Raw genomic sequence first — 8,060 nt, 5'->3', positions numbered from 1 at the left:
TGGTTTCTGTTTATTGCATTTATGATTCAATGCAATAAAATAAACAAATTTAAATGGTAACAGATCATTGTAAAACAGTTTATTTACATAATACCTTTATTTGCTGGATGTCTGGCCCCTGAGCTGCTGGCTTTCAGAAACTGTGGCCCTCCTGAGCAGTTTAGTGGAAAAGCCCTGTTCTAGTGTCAGCCTTATTGGTCTGTTAGCAACATATTTTATAAACTAAAGAGATAAAATAAAATCTGACTCTAATAATTGAATGCAAATCTACACTTCAATAACTTTTCTAGTTACCTGGATTCAAGATGGCCTCCACAGCAACTTTACCAAACAGCAAAATGTTGGAAACTTAGTCAGATTTATAGTTTGATCTAATATTGGATGTGAAAACAGCAGAAAGTTATCCTCAACACAAATCTAACATTATTTCGTAGTCTGTGAGACACACAAACAGATCTCTCTTGTAAATGCGCTTCGGAGGCTCATTGAGACCAATCTGTATACATTTAGGTTGAATGAAACATTATCCATCCATCCATTATCTTTTACCTGCTTCTTCCTTTTCAGATCACGGTGGTTACTGGTGCCCATATCCAGCAGCCACTGTGTGAGAGGCTGGGGACACCCTGGACAGGTCTCCAGTCCATCACAGGGACACATAGAGACAAACAAGACAAACAACCATTCACTTTCTCACTCACACCTAGAGACAATTTAGAGTTACCAATCAACCTAACATGCATGTTTTTGGTCTGTGGGAGGAAACTGGAGTACCCGGAGAGAACCCACGCATGCACGGAGAGAACATGCAAAGTCCACCGAGAAAGGACCCCGGCAGGTATTTGATCCGGCAACCTTCTCATTGAGAGGCAGCAGCTCTACCAACCGAGCCACCATGCAGCCCCGAGCCACACTTCACATATATTTAATGATTTAACCAAAAACAACTATACGTTCATGATTTCCTAACATAAGGTAATCTTGTTATGGAAGTCTGCTATAAAAGGTAGAGGGCGATTTGACTTTTTTTTTAATGTAAATTATTACGTTAGCTAGTTAAGCCAGATAGTTAATTAGACAATCAGATTATCTAGTAATTTATTAACAATTAGTAATTTTTAATAAAGAAAAAACAAATCAAACACCATGGATCTTGTCTTTCTCATTCTTAAAATAGCACTGTCTTAACTGGCTTTGCAGGTGTAGAGAAAATTCTTGGACAATAGGTTATCTTTAGTAGTATACTGATCGTATACTAAAACTTGGACTTATGAGTTGATGAGGAAGATTTGTGTCAATCAGACTATTCAGTTTACAATACATTGTTAACATAAGTAAGAAGTAAAACAGTAAAATGGGAATATAAGGGCTTCTGGACAAGTTAAATAACCTCCCTGTCTGCATATTCACAACATCTGCCTAACAGTCTGCATGAAACTCCACAGGGCTTTCAGGCACTAACATTGGATGCTGTCAGTTTAAAAGAGGCAAATTGCCACTTTTTTTTTAAAGTGCAAAGAAAATAGCTCTCAGTGGAGCTGAAAGTGTTGCACATTTTCTTTTTACCACCGCCAGTGCTAACTAGGTGCTTACTGCAACCTTATGTCTGGTTTAACAACAGAACTCTCACACAGAGCTGGTGTCTAAATCTTTTGAATAATTAATCAACCAACAGTGTGGTGTATGCTACTTTTAAAGCACAACAGTGGGTAAACAGATGCATCCATGTGATGTACTTTGTGAGATAAGACCATTTCATGCCTGGGGAGAGCAACTAGCCTCCACTGTTGTTGGCATCCACTGTTTCCTGATGACTTATTTCCTAAAGAAGCTTCTCACAGAAGCTGAGGCAAAATGCACATATATCTCAAATTCATTGTATTTGTCAGATTGAATGTTTTTTGAAGCAGCAAGGTGGCACAACTGGTAGAGCTGCTGCCTCTCAGCGAGCAGGTCCCTGGTTCAAATCCCGGTCCGGGGACCTTTCTAGGTGGAGTTTGCATGTTCTCTCCGTGCATGCGTGAGTTTTCTCCGGGTCCTCCGGTTTCCTCACACAGACCAAAAACATGCATGTTAGGCTGATTGGTAACTCTAAATTGTCCCTAGGTGTGAGTGAGAGAGTGAATGGTTGTTTGTCTCTATGTGTCCCTGTGATGGACTTGCGACCCGTCCAGGGTGTACCCCGACCCTCGCACAGTGATTGCCGGACATGGACACAGGCAACCCTGTGACCCAAAACAGAAGAAGTGGGTAAAAGATAATGGATGGATGAATACTTTTTGAATGTATGCTTACTACAACACTATTTTTCATATTGTGGAAAGGAACTGTCAGATCATTTTCAGTCAAAGGTTATGAATATTTTTTTGTAGTTAATTATTGTGACTGAGAACATTTTTTTTCCCCTTCTGCTCTGAAAATAAGAAGCTCGTCTCCCAAAACATTCTCATCTCAGAATGAAAGCCTACTTGCAATGTCTTTTTGAGGCCTGTGAACCGTATTTGTGCAGACAAAGATAAGCATCTTTGAGTTTTTAGAAAAGTGTTATACAAATAAAATGTATTATTATTATTATTATTATTATTATAGACTGTTGAGTGAGATGAGCTTCTGGCTTCCAGGACACCCACTGAACTCCACTGAACTCTGCTGGGCTGCTAATGTTATGAAAGTCAGCAGATAATACTGTTCCTGGCTCATTTATGTGATATTTTTTCATGCTTGTGTATTTATGCATGTAACATGTCGCATATGAGTCCTTGCAAATAAAAGTACATACGTTTCTTTCAGCTGCTCCTTTCTTCAGGGGTTACCACAGAGAGTAAACTCACATGGAAGATTTGGCAATTTTGTTTTACTCTGGATGTCCTTCCTGACTCAACCTGGGTTTGAGCTCGCCACCTCAGGATTGCGTGACTGCATTACTGACCACTGAGCTACCGCAGCCTTGAATGTGTCTTCACAGGTAAAGTCTGATCAAGTCTTCACCAGCCGTGAGTGTTCTGTGGAGCACCTCGGGGGTCTCAGTCTACGACTGAAGGTGCTGCAGTAAGAGTCCAGGGTGTCATGCATGGGGTGTGACGTGTTGTTCAGGATTTGGAGCAGTTTCCTCAGCAGCCTCTGCTCAGACACTGCAGTTCCAGTCCCAGAACTGAGTCAACTCTCTTGATGAGACATTATTATTATTATTTTTTTTTCATTTACCCTTTATTTAGCCAGGTAGTCTCATTGAGCCACTATGACTCATTTTCAAGACAGACCTGTTAGGGAGCAGATAGTGGGGGCCTTGCTCAGGGGCCCAGAGTGGGGCGAATGAGGGTGGGGGCAGGTGTGGGTGCTTCACCTACATTTTTGATGTTGTCTGTACTGGGGCTTGAACCGGCGATCTTCCGATCACAGACCCACCTTCTCTAACCTCTGCGCCACCACTTTGATGAGCTAATAAATAAGATAAAGCTAAGTTCTAGTCTAAACTAAAATGACTTGTAATACAATTAGAAAAAAATAGTATTCATTTATTTATTTGATTATTTATTGAGGATGCTGATTCAGTATGTTAGAATTCATCTTAAACTAATCCAGTCTCCTTCAGGCTTTTGAGAATCACTGCTCTGGCGCAGACTAACTGTTGCTGGATTACCTTAGATTTGTAACATTTTTGTAGTCAATTTTCACTTTTTAGAAACTGCACTCAAGTGGCTTGATAGCAAAATGTCTGGTGAAATTCCAATTTTGATTATATAATACATAACCTTGGGGAACAATTAAACAATCATGTACTTTTACTAAAACATAAAAAAAAAAATGTGTCTAAACTTCAGTATTGTATAGTAGAGTGCTAACAAAACCCGTACTAATTGTTAATAATCTAGCTGACTAAACGTATGAATCTCATTTTATGGAAGTCGAATAGACAGCAGGGTTCACTTATCGAGTTGTGTGCTAATGAACACTTGTATTGGCAGACCATCCACCCACAACTCCTGTCAACACGTCACAGTTGATTCCTTTTGGTCAACTCCTAATAGTTTAAAGAAGCTGCTCTAATTCTATCAACAGCCACTCAGTCTAATGATTAATGCCAGTCAGCCAGTTTGCCCTGAGGTTGCAGCTGTAGCCTCCAACTTTGCATCCTCTAAGATATGAAAAGACTGTACGCACTGACAGCATGTGATGGCTGATTATCAAAATTAGATACACGGGTATAAGAATGAAACGACAACGGCAAACACAATGAGCTCTGTTTATCAAGGTACAAATACGAGACCTTAGAATAACAACCAGACGTGGCCTGGTTGCTCCGTGAAATAGCTGATGTTATCGTTCGTGTTGAATATGCAGCTAAGACTGGTCAGGAAATAGAATTTCAGCAAAGATGACAATACTTCACATTTGTGCCACATGATATTTTTTACAAACTAATATAAACATTTTCTCTCACTGGCCTAATAATCATGTTTTTTGTTTTTATATTATTGTTTTTGTGTGTGTGTGTGTGTGTGTGTGTGTGTGTGTGTGTGTTTTTCTTCTTTGTTATTTCCAGTTGCACCAGAACGTGTCCAGATCACTTAAGTTTGTCCAATTTTTTTATTCTTTATTCTGATGCTATCATCATTAAATTCAATCAGAACTTCATAATGACAACGTAAAATCAGTTATATATATATATATATATATATTTTTTTTTTTATTCATTTAAAAAAATCCGTCAACTATGTAATTAGTCAGACCTTTTACAAGAACACTTGAAATTTAGCTCAATTACTTCCCATTTTCCCTTGATTGCTGCTGATATGTTTCTTCTCACAGATTGAGATTAACCTGTGGAAAATTAAATTGATTGAACGTGATTCGAAAAGGCCTGTTTTTTTTCTGATGAGCGTCTTCTATCCGGCAATGCTTATCAGAGCAAAAAAGCCATGAGGTCCAAGAAAGTGCCTGCAGAGCTCAGAGGCAGGATTGTTGAAGCACAGATCTGGGGTGGGCTACAGATGATTTGGTGCGTGAAGGTTTCCAAGAGAACAGCAGCTTTCATGATTCTCAAGTGACGGAAGTTTAGCCCGATCAGGATTCCTCTGAGACCTGGTCGCCCAGTCAGACTGAGCAGCTGAGGAAGAAGGTCTCAGTGAGAGAAACAACCAAGAAGAAATGGGACAAAATAGAATGACAATCAAACTTGCAGGCTTAAACAAATCTGGGCTGTCATGTGTTTAGACAGAAAGCAACTGGGCATATTTCCTTGTTCCTTGAAGATTTCTCACCTCTCATCCAAAAGGCTCATTCCTTTCTGACCATGGGTCGGGGGTTTTGAGATTTATGGCAAGAAGCTACATGAAAACCTCTCTTCAGTGCAAATCACCTGAAACTGCTTAAAATACTTTCAGACTGAGGAACACGATTTTGTGGTCTGACTAAGAGTCAGACTAATTGTTTGGCATCAATTTCTAAACATAATATCTGAAGGAAACCATAAACCACTCTCCACCTGCTCCACACCATCCCACCAGCATATGATGGGCAGCATCATTCTTTAAGTTATTTTTGCATCAGGGACCAGGAGTCTGCTTAGCATTAAGGGATAGCTCACTGGTCCAGCTACAAATATATCCTTATTGAAAACCAATTCCACAGAACTAAGGACCTCAGGTTGGGTCAAAAGTTCACATTCCTATATGTCAATGACCCACAACCCATAACAATTACCACACCAGGCTTGAGTATAACTCAGAGAATGCAGCACAATAGTCCAGTTTACAGACAATTAAACAGCTCTGGTGTGACCTGAACAAGGCTGTTCACCAACAGCACCCATCCAACCTGACTGAGCTTGACAGGATTTGCAAAGAATGGCAGAAAATCACTAAATGCAGGTTGACAAAGCACGTTGCACCATGTCCAATAAGACTTAAAACTGTAATTTATGTGTAAGGTGCATAAACTAAGTAAAAACTCTGACTATTTTATAGATGCATCTGTTCAGAAGCCTCTCTAAAAATGCTCAAACAGAAAAAAAGAAAAAAACATGTTTTATACAAAGGTAATACAACCATTTTGAATTAATGCAAGTTTTTGGGGTCAATTTTGCAAATACAAAATTCTAGAAAATAAACTAAGTGTCATCCGTATATATGAATACAGAATAAATAGCGACTGAGATCAGAGAAAAAAACATGTTTGTGTTGTACCTGAGATAATATAGTTGTACTGAAATAAACCTGATTAGGCATAAAAGGTAAAGAAAAAAATGACACGTCTTTAAAACTGTAACAAACAGTACTGTTGCTTATATATTAGTCTGATGAGACAATTAGAACATGCAAATATTAGTTGTTACTTTTTTTAATTGTTTCATACATTTCTGTGTATTATTTCAAATTCCAGTTAGCATAGTATGCAAACCTTGACATTCTAATTTTAGTCTCACTATTACTATCGTTATAGTCGATTCATTGTCATGGGTTCCACTAACAAATGGGTAGAAATACATGTCTCTGTAGCTAATTAATAAGAGACAAATGTTGTGAGGTTGGTTATTTGTTTTGTCAACCTGCCAGCTGTAGATTTGTTTGGCATAGCTGCATAATTTACATATTTTAAGCTCTGCTGCCATCTCAGACAGCTGAAGTGTTTTGCATCAGACCAAATGAATAATGCCTCGTCAAATTTCAGTCAGGCTGAAGCTCACAAAATGCATGACAAACCACCAAAAATGAGCTTGTACAGCAGAAATGTTTCCCGCGGGAGCAGCACCCCTCTGGTTAGCTACATTTTCTGAACCACTGGTTAAGCTACGTTGCTACAGCCCATTAGGAAAATTGCAGTTGTGTGTAGACTCCTGAAAAAAAAAAAAAAAAAAGACAGATCTGAGCTATAGTCATTGGCAGATCAACCCCACAGCACTTTTATCTACCCACATGCACCCACCCGGAGGTTTGCATGACAACTTTGGCTGCGGCAAAACTGACGAGAACCTGCAGCCCCTGGGGGAGTCATCTGATTCTTCCCTCTCTGAAAACATAACATCCTGCAAACAAAGGCTAGCAACTGGCCTGGCCATTCAGGAAAATAGCCTATTGGCATTGTTTGAACATGATGAAACATATGAAATAACAAAACAGTGGTTAGGATTGCGTAACAATAAAACAGGAGAGCTACAGTTTTCAGTTTTCTATCATGACACTCATGCACCTAAAAATTGTAGCAAATATGTAACATTTGTAGTGCACAAAGAGAACACATAATTGTCCTGTAGTGAATCTGCATGGGTCATAAAGCAGCTAAAGATTGCAAAGCTAGTAAGATGTGGCTTTCATGAGCAATCATTGATCTCTAAGAATGTCCTCACCCATGAATGATGGTTTTGTACACATGTATTTAGTCAAATGCACACCAGTGGGTCTCAGAGACGGCTTCAGGGATTCTGCATGCTGCAATAAACCATCAAGGCTCACATCATTCTAGCATTTCATAAAAACATTAGAGGTGCCCGGGGCCAAACATTAAAACTTTATTATTTATATCTAGATTTAGCTAGTGCATGTTTGAGTCTTCATTGTTAAAGCAATATATCTTGTTTTTCCTTCACATGTGTTGTTAAAAATGCCATATCTCTCCTTTAGTATGAAAGCTATAAAATTAGTCAAAGCTGTAAATTACACATTAGCATTACGGTGCTTAAAGATGAGCAGAAAATCCCTATAATTGAAATCTGACACCATCATTGTGTTCATAAAGTCGGTACATATTCAGTGAACGGAATCAACGAAGCGGCCATAGCAAGACGCTTGACACTGTGGCGACAGTTTGGGGTCTCTGGCTTCTTTTATGAGAGGGAATTATTCACAAGCTTCAAATGTAGATGCAATGTTTAAGATGCTCACTGTGTATGTAAAATCTAATGCAGTGTTGGTTGTGATTTCAACGGGACAGAAACACTTTTATAACATTTTTAGTACAAAATGTTAATAATGTTAATCGTCAAGCACCAGAATAATGTTTAGTTAGTGAAAGAGGGTGCTGTATCATGTGACAAATTCTTTGGAAGAAAACATAAATCAAGA

The sequence above is a fragment of the Nematolebias whitei genome, chromosome 14 (genome assembly GCF_014905685.2).
Source record: "Nematolebias whitei isolate Nwh7 chromosome 14, NemWhi1, whole genome shotgun sequence".
NCBI classification, from domain to species: Eukaryota; Metazoa; Chordata; class Actinopteri; order Cyprinodontiformes; family Rivulidae; genus Nematolebias; species Nematolebias whitei.
Note: the sequence above shows the minus strand (reverse complement) of the source record.